Source organism: Peromyscus maniculatus, chromosome 18 (assembly GCF_049852395.1).
Source record: "Peromyscus maniculatus bairdii isolate BWxNUB_F1_BW_parent chromosome 18, HU_Pman_BW_mat_3.1, whole genome shotgun sequence".
In the NCBI taxonomy this organism is placed as follows: Eukaryota; Metazoa; Chordata; class Mammalia; order Rodentia; family Cricetidae; genus Peromyscus; species Peromyscus maniculatus.
In genome coordinates this window covers 35,501,345-35,518,225 of record NC_134869.1, presented here as the reverse complement: position 1 = coordinate 35,518,225, position 16,881 = coordinate 35,501,345, and the positions used below count along the sequence as shown (strand labels likewise).

Below are 16,881 nucleotides of genomic sequence, written 5' to 3'. Positions count from 1 at the left end.
ACCACCATACCAGTGAGTTTTCTATCAACTTGACAGCAGCCAGAGGCAGCAGAGAGAGGAGGGAGATTCGATTGAGAAAATGCTTCAATACGATCAGACCATAGGCAGGTCTGTAGGGCATTTTCTTAACTAGTCATTGATAGAGGAGAGCACAACCATTGTGGGTGGTGCTGCTGGTCCTGGGTTCTATAAGAAAGCAGGCTGAGCAAGCCAGGGGAAGCAAGCCAGTAAGCAGCACCCACCCCTCCATGGCCTCTGCATCGGCTCCTGCCTCCAGGTTCCTGCCGGGTTTGAGCTCCTGTCCTGACTTCCTTTCATGATAAATAGTGATTTGGAAGCTTAAGTCAAATAAACCTTTTCTTCTCCAATTTGCTTTGGTCATGGTGTTTCATCACAGCAACAGAAACCCTAACTAGGGAAATAACATAGGAGAGCTTAGTAGCATTCTTATATTAGCTGCTGTTGTAAATTCAACTTGTGGATGTTGAAGGACCACTTTTGAAGTATGACCACTTAAGATTTATTTTTATTTTTTAATTCTCTCTCTCTCTCTCTCTCTCTCTCTCTCTCTCTCTCTCTCTCTCTCTCTCTCTCTCTCTCTCTGTGTGTGTGTGTGTGTGTGTGTGTGTGTGTGTGTGTGTGTGTGTGTGTGTATACTTTGAGAGAGAGAGACAGAGGGAGAGAGAGAGTGTGTGTATACTTGGAGCGCAGGGACCTTCAGGGACCAGAAAAGGGCATTGGATCCCCTGGAGCTGGAATCACACAAGGCTGTGAGTCACCCAGAGTGAGTGCTGGGAAGGAAATAACCCTATCCTCTGGAAGGGCAGCAAGTGCTCTTAACTGATAAGCCCCAAGTGCCATCACATTAAACCACTGCCGAGTTGTTAAACAGGATATCTGGGACCTTCTCAGACTTCTGCTTGCTTGACTCCTCTCACTGCCAAGTTCATCTACCCCACTGCTGCTGATTTATCTACGTTCCTAACTGTTAGAACCGACCCCCTTCAGATTTTCCACATAACCTTTATTCGTCACCTGAACAGTTTCTACTTCTCTCATGAATGGTTTGCAATACTGTACTTGGTTCTAGAATTCTACATACTCCTGGGACTATACCAGACTGATACATTGAAAATATTCCATGTCTTTCTCATTTTTAAGGGCTACACTTTACTTTTTAATCATGTGTATGTTCTCATCTTCGTATAGGTGTGTGTGCTTGAGTCTCTGTGTGGGTGTGTGCCCGTGGGAATCCAGAGGGGCAAATGCCTCTGGAGCAGGAGTCACAGCAGGTGTGAGCCTTCTGACACCCGAGCTGGCAACTGAACCCACACCCTCTCTCTGCAAGAAGAACACGCACCTCTTAACTGCTCAGTTACCTTTCCAGTCCCCAAAGACTACAACTGAAATAGTTCAATAAATTAAAGATAGGATCAGTATGCAGGAAACAAGAGCAGGGAATGCTCCTGAATATAAATTGTACTAAGTGCTTTATTAAAATCTGTTTTTATTTTACGTGTGAGTGTTTGCTCGAATGCATACCACGTGTGTACCTCGTGCCTGTGGAAGCCAGGAGAGAACACTGGATCCCCTCAAACAGGCAGTTAGCCACCACGTGGGTGCTTGGAACTGAAACCAAGTCCTCTGCGAGATCAACAAACGCTCTAAACCACTGAGCCGTCTCTCCAGCTCCAGCACTGAATGCTTTCCAAGACACGATTTTTTTAAACCATTAAATTAACAGAGACACAGACTTTCATCATTTGTCTCAAAGCCTAGTGGAACTGAGTTCACAGCACTAAGTCAGCCCTTTAGCACTCTTCCCAGCTGTAATGAAATGGTTTGTGTTTTCTCCTTATCTCTCTGGTGTGCACTTCACACCTCTAATGAGGCCTCCCCCCTGTATCTCACCTCCCTGCTGTCACTCTACCCCGCGGCTTCAGCCTCCATCACAGGCTGACTAGTCCCAGTCCTGTCTATTCTGAAGGGCTCGTCCCACATCCACCGGCAGCTTTTCCACAACAGAGCCTCCGTGTCTGCACCTGGGCTCTCTCTCCATTCCTACCTCTGCAGTCCTTCCCCTTCTGCTCTCTACAAGGGGCTTCCGATTTATACTGCAGTAGTTTTCAGAAACAGAAGGCCTATCGTGTCCTTCCTTTCTCAAATTAGTTAAAGGGCTTTGCCACCTGTCATCCCACTAGATCTCATGGTCTCCTCTGGCCCTCGATGATATGAGCCACTTCCAGGCTCAGCTCTTATGCCTCAATGGAGGCTGTGAGAACCTGGCCACTCTTCATTTTCCTAATGCTTGCTTGTTGTCCAAACTGCTCAAGAATCCCCTCTTCTGGGAGAAAGAGGATTTCCTCAGCCTGAGACAGATACTTTTCAAAGGGCTGGGGAACTTACCAGACGTGATGGCCCATGCCTGTAATCCCAGCACTCAGGAGGTGGAGGCAGGAGGACTGCCCTGAGTTCAAAACCAACCTGGGAAATATGTATAATAGAGCGTGGGTTACAGAGCTAAACTCTGCTTCAAAACTTTTCCTTTATACTTCTGTTTCTTCCTTTATATTTTTAGCATATAGATCTCATTTAATGTCTTAGTAATAACCCTGTAATTTCCATAAATGGGGAAAACTCACTAAACAATACAGGGGAAATGTAATTAAATCACTTACTCAATTACGAGTAGCAATGGGTGCTGGAAAGAGGGTCTAATGGTTAAGTGCACTGGCTGCTCTTGCAGAAGACCTAGGTTCAGTTCCCAGCACCCGCACGACGGCTTACCTTCAGTTCCAGGGGACCCAGTGATCTCTCCTGGCCTCCAAGGACAACAGTTAGGCACGTGGTACATATATGTATGTATGTATATGTATATGTATATGTATATGTATGCAGGCAACATTCACACACATAAGATAAAAATAAATCTCTTGTGAAGAGTATTCACGAAAGACAGGGAAGCGTCACTGGCATATAGAGTGGACCAGTCTTTAGGAGCACTTAACAAGTCATTTTACTGCGAGGGCCAATCTCTAAGGACTGGAGCGTCTGGGCTAGGTCACACCGTTGGAACCTCTAGCAGTACTTCTCTCACACACAAGAGACCTCAGGAAAGCCATGGGGAGGACGAGTTTGAGAGCACAGTCCGTCCTGGCAGGGCAGGCAGCAGGAAGATGAGGTTACAACGCATCACAGTCAGGAAGGAGAGAAAGAGGACATGCCTGCTCAGCCAGGGCACCAACCCAAGAAACGATACTGCCCACTCTGGGTGGGGCTTTCCACCCCAGTTAATCTGATCTATAATCTCCCTCACAGGTATGTCCATCTTTGTCTCTAATGTGATTCTAGAGCCTATTGGTCAGCAGCCAATTTAAACCATCACAGAGGTAGATTTTGGTTTTGATCTGCCCAATCCAGTTCCTTTGGAAACAAGAGCTAAGTGTTATCTTCCTTTGAGGAAAGCAGCTTTTTTCCTGATGTATGCAATCATGAAATGTCATCTTCTCCCAGCTATAAAAAAAAAAAAAAAAAAAAAAAAAAAAAAAAAAAAAAAAAAAAAAGGAAAGGAAAATACACCTCGAGGAGGCAGACCTCAGTCTCCACTGCACTGGAAAACTATCTGCTCCATGAACAAGGCGTGGACACAGTAACTGATGACTAACTAACCATCCCAAGGCCCTGACCACAGCCTACCCCACCTCAGCAACTGTAAAAGGCAGTGCAGACGAGACTCCAACCTCACAAAATGAAGAGAGGAGGGCTCACAGAAGACCTTGTCTTAAAAGAAGCAGCAGCTCGGGTGTTCGGAACTCAAACTACTAACCTCTGGGCTACTCATCACCTACACATTTTTAAATTCCAAGTTGTATCAAATACCAAGCTTAGAAATGTCTTATAACAGGAGAAATGTAAATTCAGCAGGAAGAAAATGTACTCCAATTTTTTTTTCTCTAGCCTAGCAAGTATTAATTCCTCTGAACAAATTAAAGTGGACATCCAAGATCCATCAGCATTTCCATTATGTGAAAAATTAAGAACAGGAACATAAAATAAACAGACTATCAAGTCCTTATCTTCTCCTTTACAACTTAATTGGAGGGACTATGTATGAAAAAAAATCCAGAAAAAAATCATCACACCCACAATCCCAGTGCTTAGGAAGTTGAGGCACAGGACTGTCATTGAGCTTGAGGTTGGGCTCCTCTGTGTAATTTCCTGGCCAGCTCAGTCACTCGGTGAGATCCTGTCTCAGGAGAAAAAACAAAAAACAAAACAACTGCAAGGGCTGGAGAGATGGCTCAGTGGTTCAGAGCACGGGCTGCTCTTCTGGGGACCTGGGTTTGAGTCCCAGCACCGACATGGTGGCTCACAACCATCCGTAACTCCAGTTCCAGGGATCTGATGCCCTCTGCTGGCCTCTATGGACATCACAGTGGTGCACAGACATAAAAACAGCCATACATGTAAAGTAACATTAATAATAATAATAACAATGTGTTGGCTTTCCTGTTCCTTGGGTGGCTTAGGAAAAGAAGGAAGAACAAAGTATTGGGGTGATCTTTGAAAACCACGTTGGGTGTTCGTGCTGGTAGTCACAGTGGCCTGCAAGTCCAGCATTTCAGCGGAGAGGTAGAAGACTGTGAGTTCGAAGCTAGCCTGGGCTACATAGCCAGACTCTGCCTCGACTCTCCAGCTAAGCCTTCACAAAATCTTCACACTATGGATCTGCCCCTTCTCGGCCCCCACTCACTCTGTATCTAACTCGCCCCCACTAAACTCCGACCCCCAGCTAAGCAACCGTCACTGGCGCTCCTCTAATGCTCACACCAGAGACTGGGTCAGGTAAAACCAGGATGCTTCCGGGAAAATGCACAAGACAGTGAGGAGAAGCAACACACGGGTCCAAAGTAACTGAAAAGTTACAAACTCATTTCTTGACAAATATCAGGTCCTCTCACAGGAGGACAGAACTTAAGGTCTGACCGATGATAGAAAGGTTTCTACCACTGAGCTATACCAAGTCCCAGATTCCCTATTTCAATACCACATTTCTGATACACAACTCTAGTTACCGCAGCCCCAAACTATCCATCTTCCTAAACATTAGTAAACTAGTCAGGTGTGGTGGCATATGCCTTAATCTAGCACATGGGAGGCAAAGACAGGTGGATCCCTTCACGTTTAAGGCCAGCCTGGTCTACATAGCAAGTTCCAGGACAGTCAGGGCCACAGAGTGTGACTATCAAAAAACAGAAACAAAACAAAGAGCAACAACCACCACAACCCAGTCTAGCTGTACGCTTTGGTTAGCTGCTCAGACTGAGGACGCACAGCTGGAGAAGAGCAGCTGCTGGCGAACCCCACTGACCAGCCCCAAGTCCTTCTCCTCTTCCTTACTACAGGCAGTACTTAACATCCTAGAAAACAGCAAGCCAAAGTCTCTGGTGGAGGAACTGGTAAAGCATCAGCTCCCCCCCCCCCAGACCAAAAATATAAATCATGCGGGGCAGTGGTGGCGCACGCCTTTAATCCCAGCACTCGGGAGGCAGAGCCAGGCGGATCTCTGTGAGTTCGAGGCCAGCCTGGGCTACAGGGTGAGTTCCAGGACAGGCGCAAAGCTACACAGAGAAACCCTGTCTCGAAAAACCAATATATATAAACCATGAGGAGGGAGTCCCTGAATTTCACGTGCCAGACATCATAAAAATGATACTCTTATTCAAAAGCATAGTTTTTGGGATGTAGATGGAGCTGGTAGAGTGTTTGCCAAGCATGCATAAAGCCCCTGGGCTTAATCCCCATTACCATAGAAATCCAGGTATGACAGTACACACGTGTAATAGAACACTTAGGAGGCAGAGGCAGGGAGACCAGGAGTCCAAAATTGTCCTCAGTTACATAAGGGTTTGGTGCAGCCTACTCTACATGAAACATGTCTCAAAAAAAAAGTATAAAGTAATTCTTAATGGAGAGGAACTGGAGAGATGCAGTTAGGAGCACTGGCTGTTCTTTCAGAGGACCTCGGCCCTGTTCCCAGTAACCACATGGTGGCTCACAACTATCCGTAACTCCAGTTCCAAAGGCCACAACACCCTCTTGTGGCCTCCCCACTCAGAACACTACAAGCATGTGGTGCATACATGGAGACAAAACACTCATACACATAAAATAAAAATAAATAAAATCTCAAGAAATAATTGAAGCCAATAGAAGAACTGAGTTTAAAAGAAAAACATGATGAGAAGCACTAATGAAAGAAAGACTCTAGAGCCAGACTGATATCTATAATCCAGCACTCAAAAGGCTTAAGCAGGACTGCCCTGGGTGCAAAACCATCAAGGACTACTTCATAAGACATGGTCTCCAAAAAAACAAAACAAACAAAAAATTCTATTGGTTTACAAAAAAAATTAAGATATATATGGAATTCAAGCAAGATGCTCAGTTCCACTAGTCACCAAAGAAATGCACAGAAAGGCACAATGACCCACTACTGAAGGGTGACAAGGACAGCTAGAATATTCTTAGATTACAGTGCAAGAGCTGAGGATGAGCAAGAACCAAATCAAACACTCCTACACTGTAGGCCCAAGAGAGATGGACAAGTAGCCAGCCAACGACCTGTAACACGGATTTCCTTCTAAAACAGCTTCATTTATAATAGCCAGAAACACAAACTAAGCCAAATGCCTGTTAACCGGTGAGCAGATAAATGAAGTGCAGCACAGTCACATTTCAGCGAAACAGTCCCCAGCCGTAACAAGGAACAGTCTCAAACTTCTGCTGAACAAATGAAGTACAGACTACAGACTACCAATTCTAACGGTATGAATTAAGAAGAGAACCCAGGGCAGCTGTTACCTGGAGATGAGTGGGAAAGAAGAGAAATCAAGGAAGGAGGCATGCGGGGATTTTAAAGGGCTACTGGAAGAACTGTCTAAATTGTGGTGTTGGTGTCACGGGTGTATACAACTACAAAACACAAACTGTCATTTTAAATGGGCACATTTTTAAATTTCATGCACACCATATCTGAATAAAGTAGTCTGGGGCTTTCAGTTGTATTTTAACATATGAGAATTATTACAGAGAGAGAGAAAAGCAAGATTATACTATCACAAACAATGCTGTCAGGCATCCTGGACACACTTTTAATCCCAGCATTCCAAAAGGCAGAGACAGGGGGATCATCGTGACTTTGAGGCCAGCTTGCAGCCTGTGTTAATAGTGACTTAAGGCAACCTGGGCAACATAATGAGGTCCCGTCTACACACACACACACACACACACACACACACACACACACACTTGAAAATGAGGGGGAAATGTCAAATTTTAGCACAGCTGAACCTACGAGGATGCCTAAAGGAAAGCCTGTAGTAAGGAGAAAGTGCATGTGCTCTGCTGTCCTCTGGGACATGGAAGTAAGGCTCAGAACGGCTGTGAAAATCAGACGGGGCAGTTATCTGCCTGGCTGCCAGCAAGTCACAGCTACGCAGCCCACGGACCTGAATCCTGTGTCTGTATGCAGGTGAGGCCGAGACAGTAAGAGTTACTCGGAGGAGATGATGAGCGGCTTCCCGGAGGAAAGGATTTCGGATGGTAGTTTTGGAGGGAGAGAAGGAAATGGACTGAAGGGGGGGCGCACCACAGGTGGGGGCTGGTGCTGTGCAGAAGCGCGGAGGCGGAAAGGAGCCGTCGTCGTGGAGAGATGGCAAAATTAGTGTGCCTGCCTATGGCACCAAGTCCATATATGGGAGGAAGAAGTCAGTGTCTTCCATCTCATGCAAATATCCATTTAAATTTCACAGGAAGATCCAGAATTGTAACTTCTTCTTCTAGGGGATGCTACATTATGTAGGAGAGCAGGATATTCAACTGGGAGAGAGCTCTTCCTGTTGAAAAAAACAATGTGAATGTCCATATTCGCCAGTTTCATGCTCTTGGATGTCAGCCATAGCCTTCTCTAGAGCAAAAATAATGATCAACTGTAATAATAGATACACAGCATATGGACCTGCTGTGCATCCGTCACCTTGTGCTTCAGAATTTTTGAAAGCCTTTACATTTTTCAGATTCTCCATTCAGCTCATTTGGAAATCAACATGAAAAAACTCTCCCCAGAAAACTATTCAGGCATGGTGGCACATGCCTGAAATCCCAGCATTGAGGCAGAAGGATCAGGAGTTTAAGGCCACAAACTCCTTTTCTTACATAGAAAACTCAAGGAAAGTCTAAGCTACAGGATACCTTGTTTACACATAAATAAGAATTAAAAACTAAATAAAGCAATAATCTCATCACATCACAACTGTATTTCAGAAACCTAAGGGATTTTTTGGTTTTGGAGCAGAGTTTTTTGTTTTTGTTTTGGCAGGGTTTTTTTTGTTTGGGGTATGTTTGTGTGCGTGCATGCGTGCGTGCATGTGTGTGTGAAGATTTGAGCCAGTATTGCTACATATCCCACACTGACTTTAAACTCATCATGTAGCCCAAGCTGACCTGGATTTCTCAGAGATTCACCTGCCTCAATGACCCAAGAGCTGGAATTATAGTGTGAGTAAAATAATGTAAACAAATTTTAATTTTGAAGTATTTTTGTATTAATATATTTTAATGATTACTTCTCAATCATGGACATGTTCAAATGTAGAACTGACAAAAGAATATGGAATTGTTCTTCTTACAATACTCAAACTAGCAGATTTTCATTAGGATTCTGTACATGTAATAGTGATTCTTTTCTACATTGTATATACAAAGGGTCCTTTTTAAAGTCTTGTTTCTTCAAAAGGACAGCTACAATACCTAGTTAAAAATTTGAGCCATTTCATTCTCCGCATAAGAGAACTGTGTGCTGAGAAAATGAGACACACAACGAGCACTAACTTTAAAGATCAATACTGCTGACCTTTCGACAGAGCAGGAAGCAAGGGTGCAAGTTAGGCTCCGTGCTGGCCTCCTGTCACCTTGGACAGGCTACGGTCACTGGAGGGGGGCAAAGGGGCAAGGTAGGCTCCGTGCTGGCCTCCTGTCACCTTGGACAGGCTACGGTCACTGGAGGGGGGCAAAGGGGCAAGGTAGGCTCCGTGCTGGCCTCCTGTCACCTTGAACAAGCTACGGTCACCGGAGAGGGGGAAGCCTCCGCGTCAGAAACGCCTCCAGAAGAGGGGATCGAACACACGAAAGGGCATTTTCTTAATTCGTGGTTGGTGGGGTTCTACCTCCACCACCAAACCAAACACCAGAGAGAAGAATGGACGGACGGACGGACGGACGGATGGAACAGAGCACTTGAGTGGGCACGGAGCACACGCACAAGAAAGATGAAAGCTAGCCAGGCTGGGCCAGGGAAATGACTCAGTGGATGAAGGCATTTGTTGTCAGCCCCGGCCAGGCCCCCCATGACAGGAGAAAAGCACTCCTGCAAGGAATCCTCCGACCTTAGCATGTGCACTAATGTGCACACGCATACACGTGATAAAAAGAAACGTACAAGAAAAACTGAAAACAGAGACAAAAACGTAAGAGCATTCAAAGATAAAAAATTGAAAGGAAGTAAAATCAACAATTTACAATAAAAAGGCAAGAAACCAAAACCGGCTTTTTGTTTGTTTCAATGTTTGAGTAGTCCAGACTGACTTCAAAATCCCCACAGCCAAGCATGACCCGACATCCTGATCCTCCTGTCACCATAATGCTCCCAAGTGCTAAGATTATAGGTATGTGCCCCCGCCCACAGCCCCAAAGTTACGTTTACTAACCATAATCAATAATTAATAACAATAAACTAGCAATGGTATTCAAAAACAACACCTTCACCCAGCAATTCTTAAAGCTAAGACTGCTTTCCCAGGCAAGCTTACAAAACAATGTTAAGGCAGAAACCAAAGACGGGGAAGCACACTCCTGGCTTTCTTTCCATCAGCGGTTCCTATGCCTGGACTCCCACCCTGCTTTCCCAAGGCATTCACTGTGAGAAGATGGCATAATTCTCAAGGAAAAAAAAAAATAGTTGAGCAGATCAGAGACGGAACTAGTCTGACCTTCCAAAAGCAGTCAGTGATACAATCATATTCTCAACACCTCCCCAAAAGCATGATTTGAATTTTCAATCAAAAATATATTCAAGGTTAGTATAGTAGTGCATGGCTATAATCCCAGCATCTAGGAGGTAGAAGCTGGGGGATTAGGAGTTCAAGGCCAGCCTAGAGTATCCAAAATAATGCCCCCCACCCCCAGTGTCTGTCTGTCTGTCTCTGTCTTTCTCTCTCTGTCTTTCTCTCTCTTTCTCTCTCTCTCTCTCTCTTTCTCTCTCTGTCTTTCTCTCTCTCTCTCTCTCTCTCTCTCTCTCACACACACACACACACACACACATACACACACACACACACACCACCTACCATAAGTTTCAATGAAGCTACTTTTTCCCATTTGAGGTCATTGTTATGTTAAAAGTAGCAGATCCACCTACTGGGTACACTAGAAGTCGCCGTTTTGAATCCTGTTCATCTTGTTTCTGACATCCACTCTGCCCCCTTCTCCTCTGCACCATCATTTTCAACTTGCCAAGAGTCTATCCCTGTAAGTGTTCACAGCTGGATTGAGATAATCACTTTCTATATATAATGCAAAGCCTGCTCTTTAAAGCCCTAGCGTTCCTCAGTAGCATTTTAGGGCAATTAGGAAACTTCAAATCAACCCTTCAACACCATTTATTTTACAGATGAAGAAACCAAGCACAGAGTGACTATGGCATCTGCCTAAACCATAGGGCAGGAGGCCAGGCCTTAGTCTCTTCAGTACTGAGCTAATGTTTTAAGACAAAAATCAGTACGAGGACTTACTAAGAATTAAAACTGATTGGTGGAAAACTGAAAACTAGCATTATAACACTGCTCTGGCTCTGGTCTAAAATATTCCACATACAAACATGGAGATGCATTTGCTGTGTTCTCAGAAAGAGAGAACAGGGGAGAAGACCAACTGGGACTCCTCCGACTCTTTCAGACAATGAAGAGTCTGGTGGTCAAAGACCAGAGTCTCCATAGCTACTGGATGTTCCACTGCGTGCGTGCGTGCGTGCGTGCGTGCGTGCGTGCTGGGACAGAACCGAATCTTTTCCCTTCAAGAAAACCTGCTGGTCGTGCTGCTGTACACCATTAATCCCAGCACTCGGGGCAGAGGGAGGGGCAGAGGCCAGCAGGTCCTGGGCCCGGTTTTCAAAGAGATACCGTTTCAAAAGGGGGTGGGGGGGGTGTGGGGGGGGTAGGGGGTGTGGGGGGGGGTAAAACTAAGAAATTCTGGGGTAAAATCAGAAGACAGTTTAAGTTCATATCTCTTCAGCCCGCCCTCTCTCCCTCCTCTTTATCAAACACACAAGCTCACCTCTCACCACTTCAGGGTATTACTTTATAACCAACATTGACCCTGAATGACCTTAACTGGTCTGCACATTAAATGTGGTCTTCCCAGCTGAGTGTGGTAACGTTAAGGGGCTGAGGCAGGAAAACTGTTTTAGTTCAAGGCTAGCCTGAGATACAGAGTGAGACAGTCTCAAAACCAAAATAAAGTAATTTTTAAAAGTGGCTTTCCCTTTCGACTATCACAACCTCAGTAAGGTGTGGTCCGTGCCTGCAATCCACATCTACACATGCAAGAGTCCAGCACGCAGGAGGCAGAGGCAGGCAGATCCCTGTGAGTTCGAGGCCAGCCTGGTCTACAAATCAAGTTCCAGGGCAGCAGGTATACACAGAGAAACTCTATTTCAAAAAACAAAAACAAAAAAAGAGAAAGAGAGATAGCATAACCTCTAATAATAATAATTATTAGAATTATTCTAACAAGTTAGATTAATGAAAGAAAGGTTTGAATTAAAAAATAGATTTAAATATATTTTGTAGGCAGAGCCAGGAGGATCTCTGTGACTTCAAGGCCAGCCTGGGCTACCAAGTGAGTTCCAAGAAAGGCGCAAAGCTACACAGAGAAACCCTGTCTCAAAAAAAAAAACAATAAATAAATAAATAAATAAATAAATAGATTTTGAAATCTAAATTTTTTTTAAACAGATGCCAACTATTCAAGTGTTTTGTTTTGAGACAGGGTGTCATGTAGCTGGTGAGGATCTTGAATTCCTGGTCTTCCCGCTGCAATCTCACCTCCCTGGTGCTGGGGATTACAGGCCTGGTGCATCACCATGCCTGCTTGTTAAACTGGCTTTACTCATGTTTTTGTTGTTGTTGTTGTTGTTGTTGTTGTTGCTTGTTTGGGTTGTTTTTTTTTTTAAGATTTATTTATTTATTACCTATACAGTGTTCTGTCTGCATATATGCCTACAGGCCAGAAGAGGGCGCCAGATCTCATACAGATGGTCATGAGCCACCATGTGGTTGCTGGGAATTGAACTCAACCTCTGGAAGAACAGCCAGTGCTTTTAACCACTGTGCCATCTCTCTAGGCTGGCTTTACTCATTTTTAAGAGTATTTTTGGCAGGCCACACATCCCTACCTGAATCTCCTCTGTACGTTTAAATATTATTATGGTATGCCATACCTTGAAGGCTGGTGAAGACAATGATGAACGAGCTCACTTCTAAGAGTAAATTATGGGTTTTAGAATTAGTAGGCACAACAGTAAGAGAGTATTACACACTTCCTGTCTTACACCAGCAGTTCTCAACCTGTGGGTCAAGACCCCTTTACCTAAGACCATCAGAAAACAAAGATATTTACATTATGATTCATAATGGTAGCAAAATTACAGTTCTGAAGTAGCAATGAAATACTTTTATGGTGGGGGGGGGTCACCACCACATGAGGAACTGTATTAAAGGGTCACAGCGTTAAGAAGGTTGAGAACCACTGTCTTAGTCTATTTTCTGATTGCATAACAAAATGTCTGGAACTGAGTAATTAAAAGAAAGTTACTGGGAAGTCCACAATCAGGTACCCACATGTGGTGAAAGTAGAAAGCTGCGTCAGCACACGGTGGAAAGGGCAGGTGGGGATGGATGCCCAGGGAAAGTGGGAAGGGCAGCCTGACTCTAACCAACCACTCAGGAGAATGAATCTGATTCCACAGGAATGATATTCATTACTTCAAATACTCTCTTAAAGGTCCCGTCATCTCTTACATTCATGATCACATTTCAACATGCATTTTGGAGGCAACAAACTACACTCAAAGCAAAGTAGTTGTCGAAAGACTCTTACAGTGGGATGTCTTCAAGGTTGCTTACCTTTCACAGTTTAAAGAGTAAGAGATGTCTTAAGTGAGAAAATGTTTTCTTCCAATTCCCTTCTAACACATGGAAAAGTAGTTCCCATCCTTCTAACTTTTCTACTATTCACATAAAGCTCATTTATCACCAAATCTAATGCTCACTTTGCCTCTCCATTCTCTAGAGATGGTCTTGATCCTCTAAACTGGAGTTCACCCTGTAGCCCAGAGGCTGGCCTGGAATCGTCAAAATGCTGGCCTCGGCCTTCAGGTGCTAGGACTACAAGAGTGTGAGAGCCTTGGCTCTTCATCGTTACTCTCTTTTAAACCATTGCTTCATGTGGGTATTTTCTTTCCTTATCACCAGCCTACACGTGTATTCAAAAACCATACATCAAAAGGCCTACAGCAACAATTCAAAATCCTTCTTTAAAAGAGTTTTAAGTGTGTGTGTGTGTGTGTGTGTGAGGGCGCACACGCGCAGGTACCCAAAGGCCAGAAAAGGGTATTGGATCACCTGGAGCTGAAGTTGCTGGCAGTTGGAAGCTCCTGACTTGGGTACTAGAAATTATACTCAGTTCCTCTGCAAGAACACAGACCACTTTTAACTGCTGGGCCCCAGGTTCAAAATCTTTTAAGATGAATCAGAAACACGCTCAAGTTTCTGACTCTGTGGGTCTTCAGTGGAACAAGGACCTGCATTTCAGTCTGGGGCTGGGGATCAAGCCCAAGGCCTTGCCCATGTTAACTGAAACAAGTGCTTTCCTATTTCACCACACTCCTAGCCATCCCCCCCTCTTGGTTTTATTTTCTTCCTTTAGACTCTGTTTCTTTATTATCTCTAGTGGAAGGGAGCACAAGTGTGGAAGGTCCAAGGACACCCTGCAAGAGTCGGTTCTCTCCGTCCACCCTCCGAGAGCAGGGGCTTCACAGGCCCTTACGGTAGCTGAAGGAGCCGTCTAGGTTGGCTCCCCTCACACATGTCTGTCAAGAAACCTGGAGGGCCCTGATACAAATAAATGAGAACCTTAGAAAGGGCCTTTGGAAGGCACTGGAGCATTCTGGCATTGAGAAAATGAGTTTCAGACAGAGGGAGATTCGAAAAGGAATGCTAGTGTATGGATTTTACCTATTTCAGTTTGTCTGACCAAGGTGACCTAGCCCCAGCTAGAGATGAAGAGCCAAGCTGACCAGATGAGGGGAGCGGTACTTTACTGGCCATAAAGACACCCAGATGGCCAACCAGGCCCACAGTGCACACTGTGGGGATAAGCAGGACCTCCTGGGGTTATTGAGGGAGAGAGGAACCCCACTCAGGCTTTCCCTAAAGGCGGGGAGCAGGTGGCAGTGGCCCCTCCTCTACTTGGTGACCGCTGGAGGGACCCCAGCCAGGTCTACTGTTGGATGGTTGTCATGTCTGTGGGAATGCTGGTGTGGCTGAACCCCAACTCCAGAGTGGGCAGCTTGGAGGACAGCAACAGAAAACCGTACCAGCGAGCTGTGACTGACTTTACGGCACGGTGCAGGGCAGGGAGCAACCCAGGTAGTTCATGGCCGGGGGAGGGGGGAGACGAGACTCCCCTCACAGCACCGCTCCTCCTGCACCTCCAGCATCAGTGTGCCAGCATCTTCCACACGGGCATCTCTGGCCGTTCACACTGCAGCATGAAGCGCAGGGCATGTTGTGGCACAGCAAGCTACAGGATATGCTGGGTCCCTGGGCAGATGCCCTTCCAGAAACAGCCAAGGGTCTGCCCAGCATGGACAGCCATAAAGGGTACGCTAGCAACAGAGCAGCTCCATACTGCGGCAGTTCACAGGTAGAACAAGACTATGGGCTTGGGAACCCTTAACACAGAAACCACAACTCTTAAGTTGGGTGTGGTAATCCAGATTTGTAAAGCCAGCACTTAGGAGTCAGGGACAAGAGTATCAAGAGTTCAAGGTGGCCAGGGATAGGGGTACATGTAGCACGAATATTAACAGGTCTTATTAATAAAATCAAACCTGAAGCTAGGTACTGGGGTGAACGCTGGAAGATCAGAGAAGAACAAGCCACAGCTTCCTCACCTCGCCAATTCCTCAGCTGATCTGTTTCCTCAGACTGGATGTCTCTCAGTTGAACTGTGCTCCAAAGCCTAAAAGCTTAACCCTCTAGTTCCTGGTTTTCACGCCTATACCTTTCTGCTTTCTGTCATCACTTCCTGGAATTAAAGGTGAGTCACCATGCCTGGCTGTTTCCAATGTGGCTTTGAACTCACAGAAATCTGGATGGATCTCTGCCTCCTGAATGCTAGGATTAAAGGCGTGTGTGCCACCATTTTCTGGCCTGTATGTCTATCTATCGGCTGTTCTGTTCTCTGACTCCAGATAAGTTTATTAGGGTGCACAATATATTGGGGGACACAATATATCACCTTTAAATGCTGCACTTTGGAGGCAGAGGCAGCAGGTTGATCTCTGTGACTTCTAGGGCAAGCTGGTCGACATACCACGTTCTAGATGAGCCAAGGCTACACAGTGACACCTTGACACCAAAAAGAGAGAGAAAAAGTCACAGTCATCCTCGGCTGCGTGCACAGTTTGAGACCAGCCTGGTCTATGAGACAACATGCTATCCTGCCCTGGAGCTCAGGAGTTAGGAGTCAGAAGGCAGACAGAACTCTAACTCTTAGATGCTCTCATGCCTCAGATGATCTAATTCTATGGTGATATTTTATTTGTACTGAAATGTGATTTTATTTGTATGTTAATAAATAAAGTTGCCTGGGGGTCAGAACTAATTGCAAGCCATAGCAGAGCTGGGCATTTGTGGCGCACGCCTTTAATCCCAGCACTTGGTAGGCAGAGCTAGGTAGATCTCTGTGTGTTCAAGGATACAGCCAGCATTGGGGACACACGCCTTTAATCTCAATACCAACCATAGAAGACCTGGAGGTCTGTACAGACAGGCAGTGACGAGGCAGTCATGTGGTTGGGTTTACAACCAATGAGAAGGCAGAACAGAAAGTCTATATAAAGACAAACCCTCAGGAAGTAGGTCTCTCTTGGCTGAAGAGGCTAGCTGCAGCAGGCGGGTAAGGCTCTTAGCTCTGATCTCTTGGCTTTCTTCTTTGCATTGGTTCTGTGTTTCTTATTTAATAAGATGGTTGGTTACATCTACACAATTCCCTCCCTAGTATTCTCTTTTTCACACGTTTTCCCCTAGGTACAGTGAATTCTTTCAGTTCCTAGCAAAGGCTGAGTTCCCTTGCTTTTTCTGAGTCGTTAAACAAGATGCCCTGACAGAAATATTCCTTTTTCCTTCAGCTCATGTCAACTTCTTTGGATCCCCTCACCTGCTAGGTCAGCAAATCCTTATAGCATCCTATACTCTTTCCTATTAGGGATTCCCACAAAGTGAGTTTCAGTTGGAGAATTAGTAGTTTACCCTGGCGTCCCTTCCCTCCTGCACACACACACAAGCTCAAGGAGGCCCGAGCACATATCCACCTAGCTCCTACTCAGCTGTCGGCTCCTGTAAGGTGATTTGCACTCAAACTGATTTGTGGTCTTGTAACGGTGACTTACCTTAGAACCACAAAAGGAAACTTATTACTGAAAAAGTAATAGAAAGCTAGGCATGGTGGGGGTATGCTTATAATCCCAGCAATCAGGAG

General features: G+C 45.3%; 1 protein-coding gene across 9 annotated transcripts in view; it reads right to left on the bottom strand.

Moving 5' to 3' along the window:
* Osbpl8 (oxysterol binding protein like 8) overlaps positions 1-16,881 on the bottom strand; it is a 140,023-nt gene that overhangs the window by 107,898 nt on the left and 15,244 nt on the right. The gene's annotated exons all lie outside the window — the stretch shown is intronic.